We start from the raw sequence: 23,940 nt of genomic DNA, 5'->3' as shown, positions 1-23,940 counted from the left end.
TGAACACGACTTGCCCAAGGTCATCTAATCTTAAAACAGAAACAGAGATTTCTATGCATTTGGCTGCCTTGTGCTCTGAAGTGACATCTGCACGCTGAAGGAAAGCCTGAAATAGTGTGCAATAAACAGATGTACCTTAAACTTAGAATTAACACAAAAATGCCCACCCTCACCAATTCTGGGTTCCCAGTTAATGAGAACAGCAGATTATCCAAAACACGAGACCTAGCTATGCAAGACTGGACACTAAACAGTGCACTGACACGACTTTAACAGTGCAAGACAAGAATTCAGTCCATCAGTACACCACAGCTCAGTGGTCTACCTCATTCATTCACAGAGAAAATATATAGGATTTAAGTGGAAGAAATGAAGATTTTTCTTTCTCATTCAGCCCAGCTTGGACTCACTCTTGTGCTTTACAGACATGCTACCCAAGCTCCATTCTGAACAAGGCTGCTTTGCCCCGTCTTGTTAACACAGGATAAAGCTTGGACACTCTAGGGAGTTTTCATTCAATAAGCCAGCAAAGTAAACCTCTGCTAGCACTAATAAGAATGGCTTTTTTTGGCTTCAGGCACTCTCCTTTTGCCAAGACTCAATTTCTCTTTTTGCTTTTGCTAAATGCTCCTGAATAAGAAGGGGGTAGGGGTGTCACTCAATCCTCATTACAAATTTCCTGTATTTCATTTGAATTGAGGTGGTCTGATTGAGCAGTACCATGTCAGTTCAAACAGCTAAGGTAAAACCTTTTTTAACACTGCTGCCCTCTGTGTCATGAGATCTTCCTGGGGTCTCCGAGATAAATCCCCAGTATCCAAAGAGCGGGGGAGGGAAAGAGATGCTGCAAGTCAATTACAACCCTTATCGGCTGTAATATCTGAGTGTCACGCTGAGCATGTTAAATATGCTGATCGCTTTGGACACCAGAGGCACAGTCTGAGGCTGTTTGCCCTTCTCTTCATTAAACTGTAAAACAAATAGCTCTCATTTTCAAACCTGCGTAGTACAGACTTTATGAGCATCAAAAATAAACAAGAAAATAATGAATAGCTATAAAAAACACACAGAGAACCCTATGACAATCTGAAAGCAGTAATCGTAACAGCTGAAGAAAATTCAAAGGCTTTTCAAACTACTCACAAAAGAGAGATCCTCAAAATAATCTATTTATATTAAAAGATATCATTCCTTTCTCATGAAAAAAATCACTGCACTAACATCAACCAAAGACACCACAGTCTTGTAAGACAGTAAACTGTTTGCTGACAGCCTTGACAAGGCTTTGCAAAGGCCCGTATTTCTTAAAGCTGTTATGCCACTTAGCCGATCTCTCCCCCAGCCCCATCCAGCATTTTTCACAGCAGAGCGCTTGTCTGAAGTGGAAGCAGACTGACAAAGCAAACCAATGTGGAAGCGAGTCGAGGCAGCAGTCCGACAGGCCCCAACAGACCTCAGGCCTGTGTGGTCAAGTGCTGGGGTGGCAGGGGGCCTCATCTGCCTTCCAACCTTCCATTGCTGGGCACCAGCAGAGAGAGAACTGGGCTCAGATACACTTTGTACAGCTGACATGGAGGCGGAACACACTCATTAGATTCTCAGATTGCCATGAGTAACATGCACTTGGTTTACTAACTTCCAAAAACAAGCTGTGGTCTCATGTGGACAAGAGCATGGAATTTTAACTCAGGCTAAGAGAGTTGTTCAGCTCCAGTACACGGTTGCTGGTTTTTGTCATGTGCACATATCTGCAAATCTCTATTTGGGAGCACCAGTTCCCCGAAATGACTGCATTTCTGCGTATACACCAAAGAATATCATCATGATTAATAAAGGCCTGCAATAGCATCCATTTTAAAGTACCCTATTTTCTATCAGTGGAACTTAAGGTCAGTATATACAGTCTGCATTCAATATAAATGACACCATTCAAATTTTGAAAAGAACTGTATGGACAGCAAAGTCCCTTTTGATTACTTTTAAAAATTCTGTCAAAATCTTTTGATGTCACCATAAAAATACCAGCTCATCATCCAGAAGTAAAAAATATTTATCATTTTTTCAAAATCAGAAGCAGGTGGTAAATAAATATGTACACAGTGCAGTAGGTGTAATTTGCGGTATATTTTATGCTTACAGAGGAATGTGGTTCCAATGTCAACATCTGTGAGGCCCTGGACTAATCACTGTGCAGTGAAATATGAAACAAAATCAATGGTGGCACATAAGATGTAATCTCCGCTGTGTTTGGCTCACTGCACTGAATCCGTGACTCATAAATCACTGTTACTTGCCATTCAGTGAATCAATATTCAGATTCCCTCTTGGTCTATATATATGACCACTAAATGAAATAATAATGACCAAAAATCTGTCACATATTAGGTTATCAATATTACCAAAAAGGATTTCTTGGGAGCAATGAGGTAATCCAGGATAAAATATATCAGACGAGTTTGCAAAGAAATGTGAAAAAGCCTCTGGCTAAATACAGACAGTAGGAGAAAGGTACTTTCAAATACCTTTTCTTTCATCATTTTCTCAAGTATTAGCCTTTACTATAGCATCACAATAGCGCATTTGCTGTAAGACTATTTCAATGATACATACTCATAATTAAATTTTAAAGCATGCTGTACTTGAGAACTGTTCTTCTTTCAAATAATCCCTTCTTGATATGTCACTAGCTTTGTTTGTGTTTTGTGTGATATGTTAATCAGTTTAGGTTGTTTGCCTTTTTATTTATTTATTTATTTTCAAATCAGCAGCCTGACAGTCAAAAGCTCCAGAAGTCTACATATTAGTTCCAAAAAAAGCCAACAACAAACACTTCATAATGCCTTATCTCTCATGTATGTGACAAACCATTTAGTCATTAAAAGGTGGCAGAGAAATCTGCAAAGTGCTGTGTACAATTATCTCCAAATCACAGTCATGAGCCATAGCATTATCAAAATCTGAAATGCTGACAACAGAATAGGGAAAGAAATTGCAGGCGGTTCAACTGTGTCATCTTTGAAAGAAATATCAACCAAGAAAGGCCTTCCAACTACTTTTTAAACACATCTGAAATTCTCCAGGTAAGCAAGATTTACAGGTAGAAATGTCTCTGAACTTATATAGCCCTTTGGAAGACTTACACACGCATAAAGCAAACACTGGCAGAAGACATACTAGATTTTTTTTTATACCAGTAGCACTTAAAATTAGGAAGCTTAAATCTCAAAACCCGTGAAATAAAAATAATCAACTATCTTTTTTCCTTCACTTATAATTAGCTTTTCTAACACACATGCACAGCAAAATCAAGAAAAAAAATAATCACTCAAAAGTCAAATACGCCAGTGTTGTGTAGACAGCACTAATGCTTCTTTGCATCTACACACAAATACATACGCTCTGCCCCACTATTGCTCACATATCACCAAGACTGCATGAAACATACGCGATGGGTGTGGATAATCATCGAATCTTCAGTATCTTAACAAAAAGTCCTTGATTCTGCAAATAAATCACAGAATCACAGAATTGTAGGGGTTGGAAGGGACCTCCAGAGATCATCGAGTCCAACCCCCATGAAGAGCCCATCTCTGCTACTGGTTCTACAAAACTACTTAATGTCACAACTACAGTTAAAAGTATTTTATTGTAGAATTTAATGAGCAATGAGCATTTAGATGACTATTCTTCACTGAGCAAGGCAACTAGATGAATACCAGTCATTGAATTGAGGTAAGCCATGGGCATTTTTATTTGTTTGTACTATAATGGGAAAATGCAAAGCTATTTCAGTCAACTTTTAAATTCCCTTTGTAAAAAGGTTAAGTTGAAAAACTACAATAATTAAACTTGGAGGAGTTACAAGCAAAAAGAACTCTAAATAATAATTTGACAGAAAAGTTCCTACTGCTTGCATGTACCACTGTTGAAAACTGGCACACCTCCCTGCCATCTTACGTAGTGTTTCCTCTTCCCTGTGAAGGAAAAAAAAAAAATGTATTTTGGAAATAGTTAAGGTCTGGGCCATGCACTGTGGAAAGGGAACTGTGAAGTGATATATTCTCATCATTAAACAAAATGGAATGTAGGTCATCTCCAGCACCGCTATAACAGCCACAGCGAGTGTTTGAGGATACAGGATCATTCAGTCACTTTCACTCAAATAATTTCGTAAAAGAATGAATGGAAAATTATTCAGTGGAGTGAAAGAAAACATTACATGTTTAATACATTTTTGTATACATATATATATGTATAATATAAATATATAAAATATATATTTCATATTTCACATATCACTGGTAAAGTTAGAAGTTAGAGCATCAAATGAACACAAGCCCTCTAACGTTACATGGTTTTATCTAGCAGACTAAGAACTCTGTCACACGTATACAGTTTCTTGTAAATAATGCAGGTCTCGTTAGCTCAACGTGACAGACATCTCTACTTCGAAAAAAAATATTGTTTTTTCTTTAATTGGGTTAGGTTATGGTTTTAAATGATAGCTTAGTTAGCCTTTCCTGATTACAAACACTTGATGGCTTTTATCTATAGTTTTTTACTAGAAAAGAAAGTGATTTTTTTTTTTTTTAAATAAAATCTTGCTTTTTGTATGTTCTGCTCCAGCTCATGAACTCTAAGTGTAACAAAAAAGAGAAAAAAAAGTCTACGTTTGTCTATCAACAATATTTATAAGTGAACAGAGTGGAAAGATTACAAAATTTAAATATGAACATTATATTACGGTAGCAATAATCTAGGTGTTTTACTGGGAAGTGAAGTGGATTACTGTAAATGAAATTTTAAATGTCCTTTCCATTTTATAGATAACACAAAATGACTCTTTTCAAGTCTACTGCGATAAGGATACATGTGCCACACATTTAAATAGTGCCTTCACCCTATCCAACCCTGCTCATGAATTAATAATTCAGTGACATTAATACAAGAAGATAAATGATAAAAGAGGTTACAGCACACAGGCCAACCGTATACATACACTTCTTTTAGAACAGCTAATACCTCTTTGCCAATTACAGTTAGAACTTTTTAACAGTTTTCAATGGCATTTTTACAATCTAAATAGCAGCTTATGCACACACAATTTCACACAACTCAAGCTTAATAAATCTCCTGCTGCTACCAAACAATCATTCTGGGGGATTAAAGTGCAACATCTGCTAACATTAATAAGCATTTTACATAGCAATATGTATAAAAGCAGTTGTTATCAGTCTTCTGAAAAAGCTTCTAGACTGGTTTGGCATAAATTATACCTTTATCACGCAACTGATAACTTTAGCTTGTGGCAACAGTAAGGTAGCTATCTTGCTATATAGTGGAAAAAATCAACCAAATTGTATATGCAATTATCATTCAAAGTAGAACAATTTTCACAACATTCGAAATATAAAAACATATGCATGCAAAGAATTGCAGGGAAGAACATGGTAAAGTCCCATAATTTAAATACTACAAGAAACTGAAGCTCGCACTCTACCTCCAAGAGTCAATTTCTTTGCTAATACCAGTTATAGCTTTTTAATCCACACTGGGCTTTTTTAATTTTCATTTGTATTTCCACCAAAGCAGAATCCACTGTGAACGAAGGCATGCCTTTCTAAGACATAAAATAAACATCAAAGGTTTTATTTAATTAGGAATTTCAGAATAAATTTTTAGGTAGAATTTGGCAAACGAGCGTGCTTTGGAACCGAGAGCTGCGTAATGTCAGCTGGAGCCAAGAGCACAGTTGGCAAACACAGCAGAAACTTTTACATGCAGCCCTGCCAGTGCCTCTCAACCCCTGCAGCTCAGCTGTGGACAGCTAAATAGCAGAGCCTGCCAATCACCCTACTACACCCTGAATGAGACAGTCATACTCCAGCTGGTATTATCATTTGAGCGTATTGGCAATTTTAAAAATGCCTTTAAAAAAAAAAAAAAAAAGAAAGAAAGAAAGAAAGAAAGAAAGAGGGGTTATTTCCAGAACACTTTGTAAGCCCTACATTCTTACTGTTTTTTTTATAAATTGAAAAGAATCGATAACCAAATTTGCAATAGTTGAGAATATAACACTTGAAATAACTTTGCCAGCATCACCTCGTTGCATGAACACATATGGGGCAGTATCAGCAAGCTCATTTCCTTCTTTCATTCAAAATGAAATTTGTATCGAAGTACCTAGAGATATAAAAGAACAGCAAACTGGATCAAACAAGTATGCAGAATATATTTAATTTGCTTTTCTTTTTAATTAGCAACGAATCTCCCCAGATGCTTGCATTATGAATTGTTTAAACATGATTGTTTTAACATTATTTTTAAGTCAAAACAGTGCTTTAAAAAATAATTATTATCATATTCTCCTGACATCTCCTACATTCTTATTTGACATGTTAAGAGAGAGATGAAGAAAACTGAAGTAGTAAGATACTAAAAAGAGTAGCAATACCTATGCTTGACAAAGACCATTCAGGACCTTCTGATGCCATCAGGTTATAAAGTATCTGCAACCGGGGCTGAATTTAGGCACTGATGGAAAAGTGTATTTACAAAATGTAAGCACATTTAATATTTATTTATTCTTTGGACCAATGGTTTCATTATGTTGAAGCCCGCACCTACAATTCCCACACACATTTCAAGGACAGGAATCCCTGTCACTGGAAGCAGTGCATAGGAATTAAGAGCCCAAATGCTTCAGCGCCGCAAAGTCTTTCTTTGTAAAGACACTTGACTTTTAGATTAGCATTTTAAAATAAAAATGTTTAAATTACTGCTTGCTGCCTGTAAAAACACAGCTCTACATTAAAGTGACAAATTCATACCCTTTCCGTTTAGCATAGTAAAGACAATGGTGGCACCAGGCTCTCGTTCAGGCCGTCACCATACATGCCCTCCCTGCCACATGCCAGGCTTCTCGCTACCACTCAGATTAGCTTTTGCCATTACATCTGTTTTAACACAAGAATCAGTGCTGAGGCGAAATCTAGACGACGTTTCTGCTCAAAGATGACTGAATATTAAATATGAAATTTAACAGGTTTTAATCATAGCAGTTTGTAAACAGTGTAATATAGATGTCTGCCCTAATTTAGTAGGATGGAGTTCTCACATAACACTCATCAAACTGCGCACAAAGAAACCTGTTCTGGCATTTCACTAAATTAAAATCTTCAGTCCCCACAGCAAGAACGCACAAATTTAGATTTTATTAATACCTTAAATCAAACTCACTTTCATGCAAGGCAATTTACAAGTCATCTTGTCTTGTGATAGCAGAGAACAGAATGGGGTCTTAAACATATTTTTACCGCCACTTTGAAGATAGTCTAACCTTTAGGTCTGATCTTCTATTTATAAGAAAAATAGCAATTTATTTGAAATGCAATGAATTCTTGCTTTCACAGATACATTTTTAAGCCTTCAGCTACCACACCAACAGCGATAGGGAGGCTGACAGCACAACAGACAGGAAGTAAACTGAAGAACTGCTGTCCCCAGTTAGAAAACACAAGCCTTTTTACCAGCTTCTCATTCACCAATCAATACAGTGAATGATAGCAATACCTAAGGATCACCCTATTTCACAGCTTGCCCAAAGACACTTCATTGTTGAAAATCTTCACTTACTAAGCCACATCAGCCATAGCTACTCAGTAAGGCAAACCAATCTAAGTGGCACTCTACACATTTAAACAGATTGACTTTGTAACATGAAATAATACTATACAACCTCATGCACTGAAAGCACTTCAGCCTCAGATTACAAATCCAGCCCAGGAGGAATTCCCCATCAGACAGTCAACCATGGACTGAACGATTACTCACCAGTAGTCAGTGAGAGTCACACTGTGCGTTAACAAAGACGAAAAGAGAAGAAAAGCAGAAAGGGAAGCAGGCAGAGCTCCATGGAACTCCACCGCAGGTGGCAGCAGGAATGCCAGAGAGCAGGTGGATGTGAAAGCCTGAGGGAGGCACAACATCCCAATGTCCTGGTCCTGTGGCGGTGGCAGAAGGGATGCACAAGGTATGGCAGTGGCTGAGGGAGCATGACAAGACTGACAGCAGTGGGACACGAGCCAACAGTGAGCACAGAGCACTCAGAGCAGTGTACAAAGCAAAGGATAAGTGAGTGGGGAACATAATGCCACCTCCTCCAAGTGGATTGCCAACAGCCCCATTTGCCCATAACCCAACGCACAAGACCAAACTTAAGTGCAAGCCATACTAACTGCAGCTGTGAGTTTTGTGATCCACCCAAAAAAGTCCTCTAGTCCACAGCAGAAGGCACATATCTCTCTGAATAACAATTTGAAGATGTTACACAGAGAAAGGTAACACACCAAATGTTACCAGAGAGGCCACCACAAGCACACAAGGGGATGCACACTTATGCGCGCACATGCTTACACAAAAGGCTATGTGCTATTTTTCATTTTGAGCCCCATGCATAATTCATTATGAATTTCTTTTTCATTTCCCTATTCACTTACAGATACTAAGGTATAATTCATTAAACTGGTCGTCTGTGACAAAAAGTACCGGAGTCCTTCTACTAAGGACCAAAACGTCAATAATTCAAATTGATTAGGAAACAGTATTTCAAGAGATTATTAACTTTGAAGAACAGAAAACAGAAATATTTAAAATTGTACACAAACCTCAGAAACGCAGAGCCTTTGAAATAAAACCATCTATGTCTCTCCTTGTACCAGGTGAAGAAAAGTGGATCCAAGAAGCCACAGTCCACAGATCTAACCCCACAGCCCAACCAGCAGAGGCTGCGGCACTGCTGTCCGCATCACACCAGGGTACTACTGGATGCTGAGCACTACGCTGTAGTGCAAAAGGTTTGTCAGCACGGCTTGAGAATTTACTGGTTTTAAATCTGTTGCGCTGTAGTTTCCGTCTCCAGAAATAAGCATTCAGATGAAGTGAATGTCAATGAGCATGCCTGAGAACACACTGACTTAGGGGGAAAAAAAAAGAACGTAATAACCTACCAAGAAAAAAAATAAAAACCTTAAAATAGGATTATCCACTTAGGTGGCTCTAATTCCTGCACATTACTGAAAGTGCAGAGAATCCTGCACTCTGTCACCCAAGACCATCACTCAGGAGTCCCCAGGCAACCCATCCACAGCACCACAGAACTGATCTGCTCCAGCCGCCGTGCGTGCACCTGTGGTTTCTGGGAAGAGAGTGAAGCAAACTAGTGCTTCCCATGAAACATGGGATAAAGTCTTCTGCTCAGAAGAGCTCTTACGGTTTCCATAGTAAACTTCATTTACATGAAGGCAGTATAAAGGTTCCCACATGAAAATGCATCTCTGGTATAATTACATTCTTTCAAGCAAGTTACTTTTCCTCCCACTTGCTATAGTTCTTGGGTGAAAGAAAAATATTGACAAAAACATGACATGAGGGGCACATAAGATAACCACAAACTGAAAAGCATGAAACCACCAAGCCATTTACAACTTTTTTTTTTTTTATAGAACTTTTAACTATTCCTTGCTATTGGGCAGGCAGCGATCAACTACCAAACATAAAACTCTAATTTATAGCCTCAGGGTTCCTTCCATGTTTAAAAGGAAGGAGCATGTAAAGATATACAATGTCTTTCTAAGCCTGTCTGTTCTTTGAAATGTCTTCATTAAAATGGAGATTTTGACTTTTTGACTGTGAATAACAGAAAAAGGACAAACCTGGGTTCTGAGTACCATCATCGGAAGACAGCTCATCTCAGACTTCGGCGTTTCATCTCAGATATTTTGTATCACAACGATTTTGTGGAGGCAAGGGAGGGGCAACGGGGCTGTTTCAGTCCCCGACGATTAGCTGAATTAGCACCGATTGCAGCTTTGTTTCACTACAAAGCAACCGAAAGCACCTGGCCCTGCGTTAAGATCTGCACCACGGGAAGAGTCACACTTCCACAAAGACCCAAGGGGCAGCCATGACAGGGCCGCCACTGCATGCAAGGCGACAAGAGATAAGCATCAGGCAATGTCATCAGAAAGCTCTCAATCACCAGCCAACAGTATTAAAAAATAAAAATAAAAAAATAAAAAAAAAGTGCACCTGTTTTTAACTCAGATTAAAACATGTTGTACGCACCATTTTTCATTAACACTTTAAGAAAAAGACACCTTGTGTTCAAGGGTCAAATGGACTCGACCAAAGAAACCACACATCTCAGAGTTCAGCACTGGGAAGCTACTTCTGTGTTCTATTTGTGAATCAAAGAAAATTCCACAGAGCATAGTTGGGTGTATATATTATTAAATATTCTATGTATGTATTTTCTACATTTTAAAATTTGTTTTGGCAGCACGCAGTACTTTGAACAACGCCTAAACCATAGTAATGGCTGAAAAAAAGTAATTCCGGAGACATTAATCGTATCTCTCAATTGTGCAGAAGTCATGAAAAAACTGCTTAAACACAGCACTGAAGATACAACAATTTTTTCCAGTGTACCTAGTATTTTTCATAAAATCCCTATGGATGAGTTTTAATAACGTTAATACCATAGCTTTATTTGACGCATTGGTTATGACATAAATACCTTAGAAATAAGTATAAATACTATGTTGAGTCCTAGCTGATCTTTCATTTACTTGACTTTTCTTCAATTAACGCACAGGAATTTCAATAAGCACTTAATAAATACATAAAACTACAACAAATAAATGTTCTTTCAGGTAAAGTTAGTCTTTTTCATTTCATTCAGTGTTCCTGTGAAAAATAAACTAGGAGCAAGAAATTTACTGGTTTTAGACTCTTGGCAAGACAATGTATACAAAAATCAAGGCTGGACAAAGAATAAGCTGAATATAATTGAAATATATCAAACTTTAAAATGACCATTAAATAGATAGGTAGCAAAAGCTGATTTCACTCTAAGTCACTATATTCCCTAGATAATAATAATAATAATGAAAAAAAAACGTAAGCGGCTGAACAAGCAGGCTGAAAACAGTACTTTCTAATCGTGCTAGTATTCAAACACTGATGTAAATACCACGATCACCAGAAATCATATCACTAGAAGTGATGATGATACAGGAATTGTGTGCAAGTGACAGAAGCATAAAGATGAATTTCATTCACAGGTATATTTTAAATGTTAGACTGCCTTTCTGTGCTCTGTTCGGCAGATTTTTCAGTCATGTGCCAAAAACTACTGATCACTTGCATTCAATTTGCCAAATACAAAACCTTTATTAGTCATAACAACGCTGCTGTTCCAAACAGACAAAGATATATATATTATAATTAAAAAAAAAAAAAAAAAAAGACACTTATCCCTTCTCCAGGGTTAGTTGTCCAGGGGCAGTTAAGTATGACTTAGTGTGGCTTCATTTTTAATTCATGCCACAAGTAAAATGACTGCAATGTGGATTTGTGCTTTGATTTATTGTCTCGTAAGCAGAAGAATTCTAATTTTAAGCAGCTATTCATTATGGGATTTGTACAGAAAGAAAAATGCATAGTCTTTATCTCACGGTTATATATATGCACTCTGTAAGTGGTTTAAGAAGCACATGGATAACAATCAAGAGGAATTCTGTATGTATTTTTTCCTTCTAAAATATTAGAAAACATTTTACAGTGATAGAAATGTATAAAACAAATCTACTGCGTCTTATTTGTAATACTTTAAGAAATTATAAAGAATTCTAACAATCAAAACATTGAAAAAATTGCTTTAACTGTTATGGAATTTTTATGCATTTTTCTTCCTGTTCCTATCTGCTTCCTAGTTAGCATCTACAAGTCAAGCTCTGCTCTCCACAATTCATGCTCTTAAATGGGTTGGAGCTCCATGTTCATCAGGGGGTAACTAACGTTCATCCTTATGCATTTACTTTTTACTTACAGATAAAAGATACAATAGTTTTTCACATCTCAGAATGAATGATGTAAAGCCAATCGAAGAAGCTATGGAAGTTTTTCTAAAATTGAAAAAAAAAATTTTCAGATCATAATTCTTGTTCTGAATACAACACTAAAAGAGCTCTACAATTTTTTTGTTGTTGTTCTAGATGTGTAAATACAAGATGTGTGAATTACTGAAGAAATGTAAGTCATATAGTGCTGTAACGGTTACAGAAGTAACCAACTTTTGAATATGCAGCGCTGAATATGCCATTTTCAATCCTCAACTATCATCTAATAATCCACCAGAAAATGCTTAACTCTGTGTGCAACGCTTCTAAAAACACGCTGATAAAAGTATTTATTGTCAAAAGAAACAGGAGTATCTCACCTCTTCTTTCTGGTAATCAATAACAATTTAAGACAGATAAACACAAGATCTTTCTACATGAAGTGTTATACATACAATTAATCCCATACATCTAGGAAACACATTCCTCAAATTTAGCTAATACTACTCATGGACATATATAATACGCAGAACATATACTGGGAAGTTCTTTACAACAATAACTGCCATCTACACATATTCTTAAATTGGAATAACCCCAGTTATCATTCTGCTACAGCACACTAAGGAAGAACGGTATGTTTGTCTATATGTTCATTATTTACTGAAATGTCTCAAGGTAACATCTTAAAATACATGGCAATTTAGCTACCCTTAGTCATTCTGACTGTTGTTACGCTTAGCGCAGTTATTCATAAATGCCAGCACAATCTAATGTATTTTGTTCAATCATTCACTGTGTTTTTTTTATTGATAAAACATAATTAGTTTTATTAAATGTGGCTTATGTGTTGCTTCTGCAAAGTGAGTGAATATTAACATCTTTTTTTTTTTAAACAGATGGAATTTTTCTAAGAATTAAGGAACAGCTTGAATGTCACTTCCATGAAAACTGTACAAGTATGACATTATTGTCATTTTTGTTGTTTGTAGCCATTTTTTAAAGTATCTAAGTTAGTTATCGCCATAAAAAAATAGACCTGATGGAACAGAAAATGAGTTACACTGCTGCTAAAATGAAGGAATATGACTTTATTCAAGTAGGCTCTTCAGTGTAGCAAGTAAATTATCATTGTTCTACCTTCCAAACACAAGGCTGTAGAAGAATGTATCTTAATCTCAGCCATATTATCCCTACAGTACAATTGGAGTTATATATACACATCTCAATTTTTGTATTGTACAGCAATTTCCACTGAACTAAATTTCTGAAATGCCCTTACCTCACAGGGAAAGTAAAAGACACAAGAAAGATCATGTCCACTGCCTCCCCATAATTCCTCAGCAAACTACAAATTAAGAAACCGCTTTCTTCATCATGGCAAATACATCAGTATCCTTAAATGCAAAAACAAAGTTGTAACTTTTCAACTCCCAGTACATACCAAAATCTCTACAAAAGACATCATTTATACATTTTCTGTAAGTCTTACCATTATAATCCTATTGGAGTGTAATTGCTGTGGCTAATATTCTTACTCTGTTATGAAAATGCTCAACATAAATGTGGCACTGAGTTGTTAAGATAATACATGATCATGCTGTGAGAGGGTAATACCTATACAATAGCCTTTGCCAATACCATAAATCTCTTTATTAGACAACAACCTATTACAGGAGATCTACTTAACTGTTTCCCTACTTAGAGGGCCATTTGGTGTTACAATAACAAGCTGACTTTTCACATTAGCAAGGATTAGCCAGTATAAATAATAAATCGACACTGAGTTGCTGCTCTTTTAGATACGGTAAGTCTTTCCTGGTGTATAAAAAGAAAATCCAAATTAAAACCCTAAGACCAGACTGAGGCTGAACATGTTAGTTTAAGCTATAGGAACTTTAAGCTTAACAAAACAACAACAAAAAAATTCAACTCTCATATCAATTTACGTGGCAGATTTATTACAGGAGAGCATATTACAGAATGCTGTGTCTGTCTTATGGAATGTGCATGCATACTGCTTTATCTCCTAAAAGTATCACAGTAAATCATCTTCAAATTTACTTGAATATTTTAAAATAAATTGATTGCCGCTGTTTTCCCAGAGATAAAAAGTGTAGAATGCATCTAAGTTCCATCTATTATGCTTTTGTTTGGAAAGCAAAACTGTAGTATAAATGAATTGTTTTCTTCATTAAAAAGGTCTCAACTTTTTTGAAGGATCATATGCTTTCACCGTCAATTATAATACAAATTGTAAAACCTATAGTACACTAGAACATTTCATTCATTGTGCTAGATTAAAAAGTAACAATTAAAAGCATTTCTGACTTTTCACTACTTACAAATAAAGTTATGTTCTGATACTCCTTACTCTTTCTTGCCTGTATTTTTGTTAAAAGCTTAAACTAGCAAACCCTTCCACCGTTTGCCTGCTTAAGCACAACTGCATAAATTCATCAACCGTACCAGGATAAAATCATCCACATTTTTATAATACAAAAAAAGCAAAATTAAGAGTTAGCTTTGCATCTTCAATCACCATGATTATGATTCACAACACCGCTTGCATAAATAGAAAAGACTTACCTATTGCTTTTTGGCTAGCACACTACTCTGCTCAAGAGGAACTGAAGCCCTTAGCACTGTGTTGTCTCTCATGCTGACATGACATTTTCAGAATCAGAGAAGACAGTTTATGCAACTGAAATCTGCTCCCCGTCATACAGAGCACCAAAACTGTTCTCCTGTACCTCGACACGCAAGAACTGTTTCACTCCGTTCCTTCTCACACCTCCAATATAAAGGCACTCCTTCAAAAAACAAAAAAAAATGTAGCATTTATGCCAGCTCTTGCTTACTAACGATTTTGTTTTTTTTCCCATTGTTATCTACTGCTACTGATGGACAATCTTTCTAAAAGCTGTCTTGCAGAGCCTTTCTGCCGTGCATAGCAAAGCATGCACAGCAGAAGGAAATTGTACTTACTGGAAACAATTCAGCCCTGAATGTCCTGATTACTCTGATTATCTCATATGCAAGCTCCCTCTGCAGGCAGTAAGAAGAATTAGCAAAAATATGTGAAAAATGTGGGTAACAGCTGGCACAGGAACCCAAAAACTCACTGACTATTTAAAAGGAATCCCCTCAGCAATCCTTCTTAACTGTTACCTGACATAAAGAGTTAACACAGAAAACATTTCACTCCTCATGCCTGTGTCTGTTCTTTTCCCTCAAAATTAAACATTCAGCTTTAGTCTTCCCTGGATCGAAACATACGTGTTTCTTTTACAGTCATCTAAATCCTTTTAGGGAAGAAAAAAAATATAAGAATTAAAAGATGTACTGCTTATCTAGAACCAAAGAGAAACAAAAGCTCACCCCAAAGAAAAAAAAACAAAGCAATGCTATCCGATGAGTCTGTCTAACCCAAACCCAAGCCATCACTGCATTTACTGCTGTGAGACAACACCCAGTGCCACTGTTGGATGCAATGAGACACACATGCCATCCAAATTTAAAAATCAGTTGAACTGAATGGTTAAGCTTACGTCAAAAATCAACAATGTCTCTAGCAGTTGATATCAAATAATGAAGTAGCAAGGTAATTTTCACTCAATTGGATTAAAATTGCTTTTCTTATGAAAGGCATTATCTTACCATAAAGTATCTTAAGTTTGTTCTTCCTAATAACACAAGTTTTCAGATAAAAATTCCACCAACACAAATGCAAAGAAGCTTCGATGAATAAAGCTATAAATATTAAGCAGACCAAAATTAAGTCTCCGTCCTGCTAACCTTTAGCACCCACACACCATCAAAAACCTGGGAAGACACGAGGCACTATCCATTTCTCTGCTAACAGGGAAAGAATGGAAGTATGCCGGGGTTTTTGTTTCTCTTATAAAGCCAAATCCCACTTTCTTTCCTTCAACAGGTAATGCCATTAGATTAATCAAGTATATTCATAAAATAAAAAATTAGGCCCTACATGAATTTTGCTGGAAAAATAAGCTCCAAAATAAAATGTTTCAAGCATTCAGTATGGGATTAAAAATAAAAATAAAAAATAAAAACCCCAGCAGAAAACAACAGAAGTAGGCTCGTGATATTCTAGTAAGTTTACAGGCATTCTAAGGGACAGATGTAGGGCAGATTTGAGGCGTTCACCTCAAGATGCTGATGGCTGCATCCAGAGCTCTTCCTTGCTGCCAGAACACCTTTGGCAGGTAGATCCACAACCACTTATTATTAGATACTATTATACACCTCCTCAAATGAGGAAAAGAATGAGGAAGGAGAAGCAGCAGAAAAAATCCAACATTTGGGAAGAGATGATACTCTGTTCCATCACAGGCTACGACTGCCAGAAGGGCAAAAGGATTTATTCTCATTTTCAAATAATGTCAGCATTCAAGTGCCTTTCACATGGCTCCCAGCCCCAGCTGCCCCCTCCCCTGCATGCTGCGAGCCTCCTTCTCTCTCTCCCTCCTGCACCCTGCAGTGCTCTGCAGGCAAGGACCCGCTGCCGGGAGTGGTACCTGCAGCAGGGAGGCACATCACAGACACCGAGATACCTCCCTCCCTTCAATATTTAAATGACAGATTTACCAGGAAAATACTTATGGATTGGTCTTCTGGATAAAATGCATGCTGTTCAAAGGGAAGATGTATCGTTACTCATTCTGTGAAAGAATTTTCCAATTCAGTCACTTTGCATAGGAAAAAGTCTAAATTAAACTTCAAAGACTGAACACAGGGACGTCTGGACCAGACGAAAAGAATTATGCCTACCATAAAAACAGGGTTTGTAGATTTGTCAGAGAAATGCAACAGCAGAACTTCTCGTTGGGAATCCTTTAAAACATCGCTTTATTTAAAGCCAACAGCACCTATTGCTCAGGAATAATTTTGAACAGTATTCACACCAGTATAGAGTGCTATACTAAAAAAGCAATAGATACGATACGGCAAGAAAATATAGAGAAAGGTGAACTCCAGTCTCCTTCTGCATGTGACCCCTCACACTACCACTGCACTGATTCCAGAGCCAGCCTCCCTATTCACACCGGATCTCACCAGCAACAAGGAAAGCATCACCACCAGGAACAAGGTTGGTCATCCCCTCCCCAGCTGCCAGAAACAATTCTTACAGTAATCGGTGTTAGATTATTCTGTCATCTAGAGCAATAATTGGTTTGAGGTGTTGACTGATGCAAAAATACCAACGGAGGGCAAAAAGGAAAGCAGCTTCCGGCTCGAAATGAGATTTTGGATTTTATCACATCCAGAGGCAAATAAATAAACAGAGTATAATTTTTAAAAGCACAGTTCACCAGTGATGATTTGTTTTGGTCCTACTTGATTATTTTTCAACAGTCGCAGATACAAATCTAATTGCACGTTATAAAGGTGTACCTCTCTGGAAGGCATGCATATGGAATGCTAAGCTGCTCTACATGCTATCTCCACTAGAGAAAACAGCAAAGGCACCTAAGAAATACCACAATTTGCTTATTCACAGTGTTAATTCATTACCAATCTTCTTTACCATAAAAGGTACGAGCACTCCCAACACCTAATCTGTGCATCAAGGCCTCCGTAATGTAAGAATTAACATATAAAACTTGCTTCCATCTGTACAGTATCAGAACTCAGGATCTTAAATAGCAGCCTTTGCTCCTCTTACCTCATTCAAGCATTTGTAGCTTGTGGTGGCCAAGTAATGTATCACTAAAATATAAACACAGTATAAAAAAACTCACACACATTTATCAGCATCAAGTCAGTCACTTTACATTAAAACTAATCTACTGTCACCCCATACTGGCCCTTCAGGAAAAAGGGAGCACCTCTCTTACACAATAAAACAGTGCAGGACAGTGGTTACGCAGCAGCAATAACAGTCACTTCAGAGGAGTTTCACAGATCACAGGACAAAACAGGCCTAAACTCTACAGTATTTGTATGACGAAATGGAGTAAGATGCATCTGCTATGAGAAAAAATGCTGCATTACTTTGGAAGGAAAATATTCTTGATACTGAATCTACCTAAGAAACCTAAGCAGCTTCTCAATAGCTCACACTGGATCTCCTCTGAAGCCAGCTCTTCTCATGACTGAAACACAGGCACTTAAACCTTTCTGTGTAAATGTTAGTGCTTATAATGTGCTCCTAAGAGATTAAGGGAAAAAAAAAAAAAAAAAAAAAAAACACCACAAAAACCCACAGAACCAAGACAGGCCCTATTTTTCTCAGCCATGATCACTTGTCAAGCCATGATTAATGCTGTGCTCTGTAGAGGGAGACATTACATCTAGGCTACAACAGACCTAAATTTTACCCTAAGGCAGAAGTCTGATTTAAACATCTCTATTCAAAGTGACATTTGTCCTCTCTTTTCAACCAGTTTCCTCTGAAATTCCAGTAAACTGACTTTGTGACATACAAACGGTCCATTGATTCTAACTTGTTGTGTAGCCTGTCCTTGTAGCAAAGTTGGTTTTGGTGACTGAATGAAGCAAGATGTTATGCATTCAAGAAAAATACAGGAGCAGAGTCCATTAGGTGCTCTATTAAATGCTCGGTTGGATAAGAGCGACTACAATTTACGGCTATAAGGATTCCAGCTTACACAGAAGAGCTGAAGATAAATACTGAGGTCAACATTAAAAATCAGAAAATATTTTTATATTCAGGGGTAACAATGGCCTTCATATTCTGAGGTGATGAGCACAGATTTTTCTTGTATTACAGACAAGAACACGAGCATCGTCAGGGCCACTCCGAAAAGTAATTACATTTTATCTCTTGCCTTTCACTCTGAAATGTCTGCTAAGGTATTTACATTTGTCTGTTAAAAGAACAACAAGTTAGACAGGAGAAAAAAAAACTGGTGGTGATCACTTATCTCAAGTAAATACTATTTCTCCAGTGAATGGTATTATTCCATCTATTTTATAAAGTTATTGTTAGATCCTCTGATTTATCTATAATCGCTATTGTAGGAATAAAAATAAGACATGCTTATATCTTATAAAGAAACAGCCAAATAGCAGACCTGGACATGGAGAATAGTCAATATCCTTCTTACTGAACATGAAAAAAGGCAATGTTTGATAATATTAAGCAATTTGGACAGTGCTGGCAAGTTCCTACCTACCAAGGTAATCTTATTTCTTGCGCTTTTCAGGGTAAATTGATTTTTTTTCCCTCCTCTTAGCCGCTCTGATAATTGAGCAAACTTATACAAGTGTGATGGGATTTTACTTAGCAGACAACATACGAAACAACCTCCAAACATGAAGCACCTTACTCATAAAAGAGCATTTTTGTGGTAATTAAGCAAGCTGTATTTAAGCTTGCTTTCTGCCAGGATAACAATCAATAGCATTTTGTTGGAGACTGCACTCTACATGCAGGTGTTAAGCATTGTGCTTGCCTCAGTCAGCCTGTGACTTTTTTTTTTTATTATTATTAAGCCTTTCTAAATAATTTTGGTAAATAGCAGGCTAGAGGAAGTTGAATCATTACAGCACCTCATGAAAAAAAAAATCAAAAAGAAAAACTGTGGCATGCACAAATTACACATTCTTCAAAAACCCATACAAAAACCCATTTAATTCAACGATCCATAACCTGGAGATGTTACAATTCCAAATTAGAACAAGATTCTTTTTTTTTACGCAATCCATTTCTGGTTAACTATGATTGTCTATCTACAGAATGCTGTAAAATCTGAATATTCATTAAGGAAATGTATTTCTGTAACTAAACTGCTTGGAATACAGTCTTCGCAATCCATGCTGTAGAAACATATCTCGTACATTAATGGCAGAAAAAAATATGAAATCCAGGAAAATGTTTGACTGGAAGGGGCTCTAAGCCTGCCATCTTTCAGCTTTAATATGAAGAACGATTAAAAGAAAAGAATCGTATTTGATGAAGCAAAGCTGGAAGTAATTCCTAAGCCAGCTATATAGTCACATAATATCGCACGTTCCATCCGTATTCCAACAGACCCACCAATACTTTCATTTTCAGAAATGTTGGAAACAAAATGCATATCTTTGAAAACTACTTAAATATTAAACATGACTGTTACGACTATTGAGAATGGCCCTAAAATAGCTTTTTGTTTTTCCAGCTTTCTTGACATCCAATTACAACCGTGATGGCCCAAATCTTCTACTTGTTTCAAACTGAGTTTAAAAAACAAAAAACAAAAAACAACAGCTTTTAAGTCTAAAAGCAATACACAAATACTTGTGATTTGAAATTACACATTATTCAGCTTCTCATTTGTACATCGCAAACATCAATCCTAAAAAAATGCTTCAAAGCTGTCTGTTTAACATGACATCTCCAAGTAACACGTCTGAATATGAACCTATGCCCTTAAGTTCACTGCTCTGTAACTGACTGCTTGTCTACCTATGCATGAAGACTATTTCAATTATATACCAGATGTAGTTTAACTTCCCTTGCAGTTCACCAGCTAAAACCCTTAACTGCTACATCAAATTCTTCTATTATCAGTCATCCACACAGGTTCCTCAGAGGAAGGCAGAGAAGACAAGCAGCGATTTTTGATACAAAATATCTCCAGGTGGGCACCGGTAGGTTTGTTTTTTTCTCCTTGTTCCCAGGCACAGCCCTGTTCTCAACGAGAGTTGCAGTAAAAGTGAACGGTTTTTCTTATATGCATGCCAACATTTCAGGTGGACACGGGATGAGCTCTGGCTTGGAAATATGTAACCTTTTTAGACCAAATCTCAAGTAAAAAATAAAAATAAAAAAATCTACCCATTCAAACCATTAAATTATACCACCTCGTACTGGATGAATATTACTATCTATGTGTCTGAATTTATGACATACTACATGGTTGTATTGCATGAACAACTTGGAAAAACGTTTTCCCTAGCTAGAGACCTCTCTTTCTAACATTCATTTCAGTGAAAGTCATGGACCTTTCTAAAAAGCTCTAACTCAAGACTGGAACATTTTTTCTTCATCAGAACTATTCTTTTTTTTTTTTTTTTTAATATCGCCTTAGTGTCAGCTATACATAATGTCTTTTTAAAAACAAAACTAACAGTTCAACCCACATTATTAACCATAACAGCTACACGCTCCTAGGACTGCACTATCTAGTTTACTCAGATTTTAATAAGGTGCCTCCTTACAAGATACTGGAATTCCTGAGCAGCCCTTTCTTGACTTTAAGCATTAAAAGCAGTGAGAGATAAATAAAACATTGAGAAAGCTTCTGAAGCTATCACACAAGGACTACGCAAACTTTGCTTTTTTCAGAGCTCTCCTCTTGCTCATTTTGAGAAGGGAAACACCCAGCAGCCTGGTGTTAATGTCTCTGCTGATTGTGAAAATTGCAGCAATAAAAACTCCAACTGCTTGTCTTAAATTAAGACTTGCAAGACTACATGTGAGATCTGTATCTTTACATTAGTTTTTATAACATTTGGAAGTTTGGTTGCCTGCTTTGATGTTGGTCTATTAATGAGCAGGAGAGCCAAAAGCCAGAAAAAAAAAAATGTTTACTGGAAATTCTCAAGTCAAAACCTGAAGTAATTGGTTTCTCCTACCCCACATGATCCCATATCCCGGTTCCCCCAGCCACCAGCGCCCTGAGCCAGCTGAACGTCGTCTGCACTTTTTTGCTGTTGCCAACCTACACTGATTGAAAATGGCAGCTGAAGCGCTGCTGCAGCACATTAATTTTTCTCTAAGTGGTCCAATTTTGTCATCTGAACGCTGAAAATCTTCTTTCCACTACTTTTTTTTTTTTTTTTTTTTTTCAAATCTTGGGAGATTTGTCAAATTTGGAGTTGCCATCATATAAACTGAAGCATAACGTCTTCAGTACAATTTTTAGATTATCCCTAATAGCTGTAAGGATAATGCGCTTTCTTCCCAGCACTCTGCATCCCGAGCAGACTAGTTAACAGCAACTTAAGTGTGATAAAGGCAATTACACCAATATGCTCCTTTTGTACAACCAAAAGGTACTGCTCCAGACAGCTGAAGATGCTAGATAAATAAACCCCTGAAAATTACCGGAAAGTAATGATGTGCAATTTTAGGACCACTAAACACGCCTATTTACAAAATGCCCAAACGCTCATTAACAGAAATAACAGAAATAACAGAAATCTATATGAATTATTTAATTGCAAGGGGTTTCGCAAGGCATACCATATCTACTCAGTTCCTTCATTAAATGAAAGGAAACTGCAGCAAGAGTGAGGACATCCTGCTCTAAAGGCACAGCGCTTACAGGGCTTGAAAAGAAAATAGTAATAACAATAAAAAAGCACCCTCCCAATCATCAAATGAGGAACCACCCCCAACAAAAAGATAAGTACATGAATAAATAAACAATTGCTACATATCAAACACTTGAAACACGTTTCTGAAAACAAAATATTTATCTCCATGTTTGTACCCTTAACTGCAAGGTATGGAAGGAAGGAATAGAGAAATAGGAAATCAAGACCAAGGAAGTTTGTTTTGTTGTTTTGTTTATTTTTAATTCCTACCAGAGACACAGAGCAGCGTGGCCCCTCTGTCCCTGAGAGGCATCTGGCCCCTGGAAGAGGTCCCATCATGCTGACAGATAACTGGATTTGGGTTGGCTTTTGGGCTGGTGGATTATGAGCGTTGATTTGCAAAGATAATGAAAGGCCAGGCCGGCCTACTCCCCTTCATACCCATGGAAATAGTCACAAACGGCCCAAAGCTGCGCACGTTTGGCCATGTACAACGGCGGTACACGTTCCTCACCGCCACCAGAACGCTTTGCCGTATCTGTTATCAAAGTATTTTACGAGGTAATAGTAAATGCAAATGAAGTTATCTCAGCAAACTCACTATAACTGATTATATGAGATTACAAGAAAAGCTCATTTTCACTTTTTTTTTTTTTTTCCTCCCCCCAGAAGAGAAAGGAAACGGAAGCATAAGGCCGGTGGTGCTCCGAACTTCACGAGGCACTCCGCACAGCACGGCACGAGGCCATGAGGAGCGGGCGGGCTGGCTGACCGGCTCCGCACGAGTGGTCTCGCACCACACGGCCCCGTCCATCCGCACATCCCCCCGCGCGGAGCCCTCAGCAGGCAGTGGGAGCCGTCACTAAAGGTCACTTTTCCTTTTCTGGGAGCAAACCATTAATCAATAGAATAGAATTGTCTGAGCACTTGCAGCGAACGGACCCTGGTTTTCACTCGCGTAATTGCAAAACAGCCGAAGTTCAGAAACATCACCCACACCCACCTCCCCATTTTGCCCCTTTTCAATCCCTGCTGCCCTTTGGGCCTCCGCTTGGAAGCAAATGGAAGACGAACTGAAGTTTTCTCAATTGAGCCGGAGCCGAGAGCCCTTTGATATGCTAATACCCCCCTTCAAACGGTACGGATTCACACTCGCATTAATTCCAACAATTTGTGCAGAACGATGAGAAATGGCACCTCTTGGGGGGGGGGGAAGGCGGAGGAGGAGGAGGGGGCGGGCGACAAGAGGAGGGGGGTGGCGGGGGCCGGGGGCAGCGGAGCGCTCCTCCCGTGGCCACCTCTTCCCCCTCCCCCGACCCGGCCCGCACCGGGGCACTGCACGGCGGAGCAGTACCTGAGCCCGGCTGCCTCGGCCATGCCGCCCGCCCGCCCGCGCCCGGCCGAAGCAGCCCGGTGGTATTTTTAGAGGCAGACACAGCAGCGCTGCCTCCTGACACGCTCTGCGTTCTGTCTCCAGATGGCCCCAGATTTCTATATGTGAAAATAAATAGCCAAAAAAAAAAAAAAAAAAAAAGTTGTTCTCACTCCACAACCGACAAAGGGCGATTTATTCCTCTTCTCCCCCCCTTTCTCCGCCCCGCACGTAAGGGCGCTCGGCCGACTTGCACACAAATAAACCCGCAACAGGTAATCATTTAGCGAGCACCGACGCAACTTTCCCCTCGTGGGAGCCGCACCGGGGCCTGCTCTGCTCCGGGGGCCCCGCAGCTCGGCGGGGGGGAGGAAGGGG

The 23,940-nt window shown here is 38.2% G+C and overlaps 1 protein-coding gene across 4 annotated transcripts in view; it reads right to left on the bottom strand.

The window, feature by feature from the left end:
• ADGRL2 (adhesion G protein-coupled receptor L2) overlaps positions 1 to 23,940 on the bottom strand; it is a 175,763-nt gene that overhangs the window by 131,376 nt on the left and 20,447 nt on the right. The window contains exon 1 of one of the 4 annotated variants that reach the window (XM_048943717.1): positions 14,490 to 14,838. The exons of the other annotated variants lie outside the window; for them this stretch is intronic. The gene's annotated coding sequence lies outside the window, so the exon portion shown is untranslated. Of the gene's footprint in view, positions 1 to 14,489; positions 14,839 to 23,940 lie in introns of those variants that run through there. 4 annotated transcript variants of the gene reach the window in all.

The sequence above is a fragment of the Lagopus muta genome, chromosome 5 (assembly GCF_023343835.1).
Source record: "Lagopus muta isolate bLagMut1 chromosome 5, bLagMut1 primary, whole genome shotgun sequence".
NCBI lineage: Eukaryota > Metazoa > Chordata > Aves > Galliformes > Phasianidae > Lagopus > Lagopus muta.
This window is presented reverse-complemented; position numbering and strand designations above follow the sequence as displayed.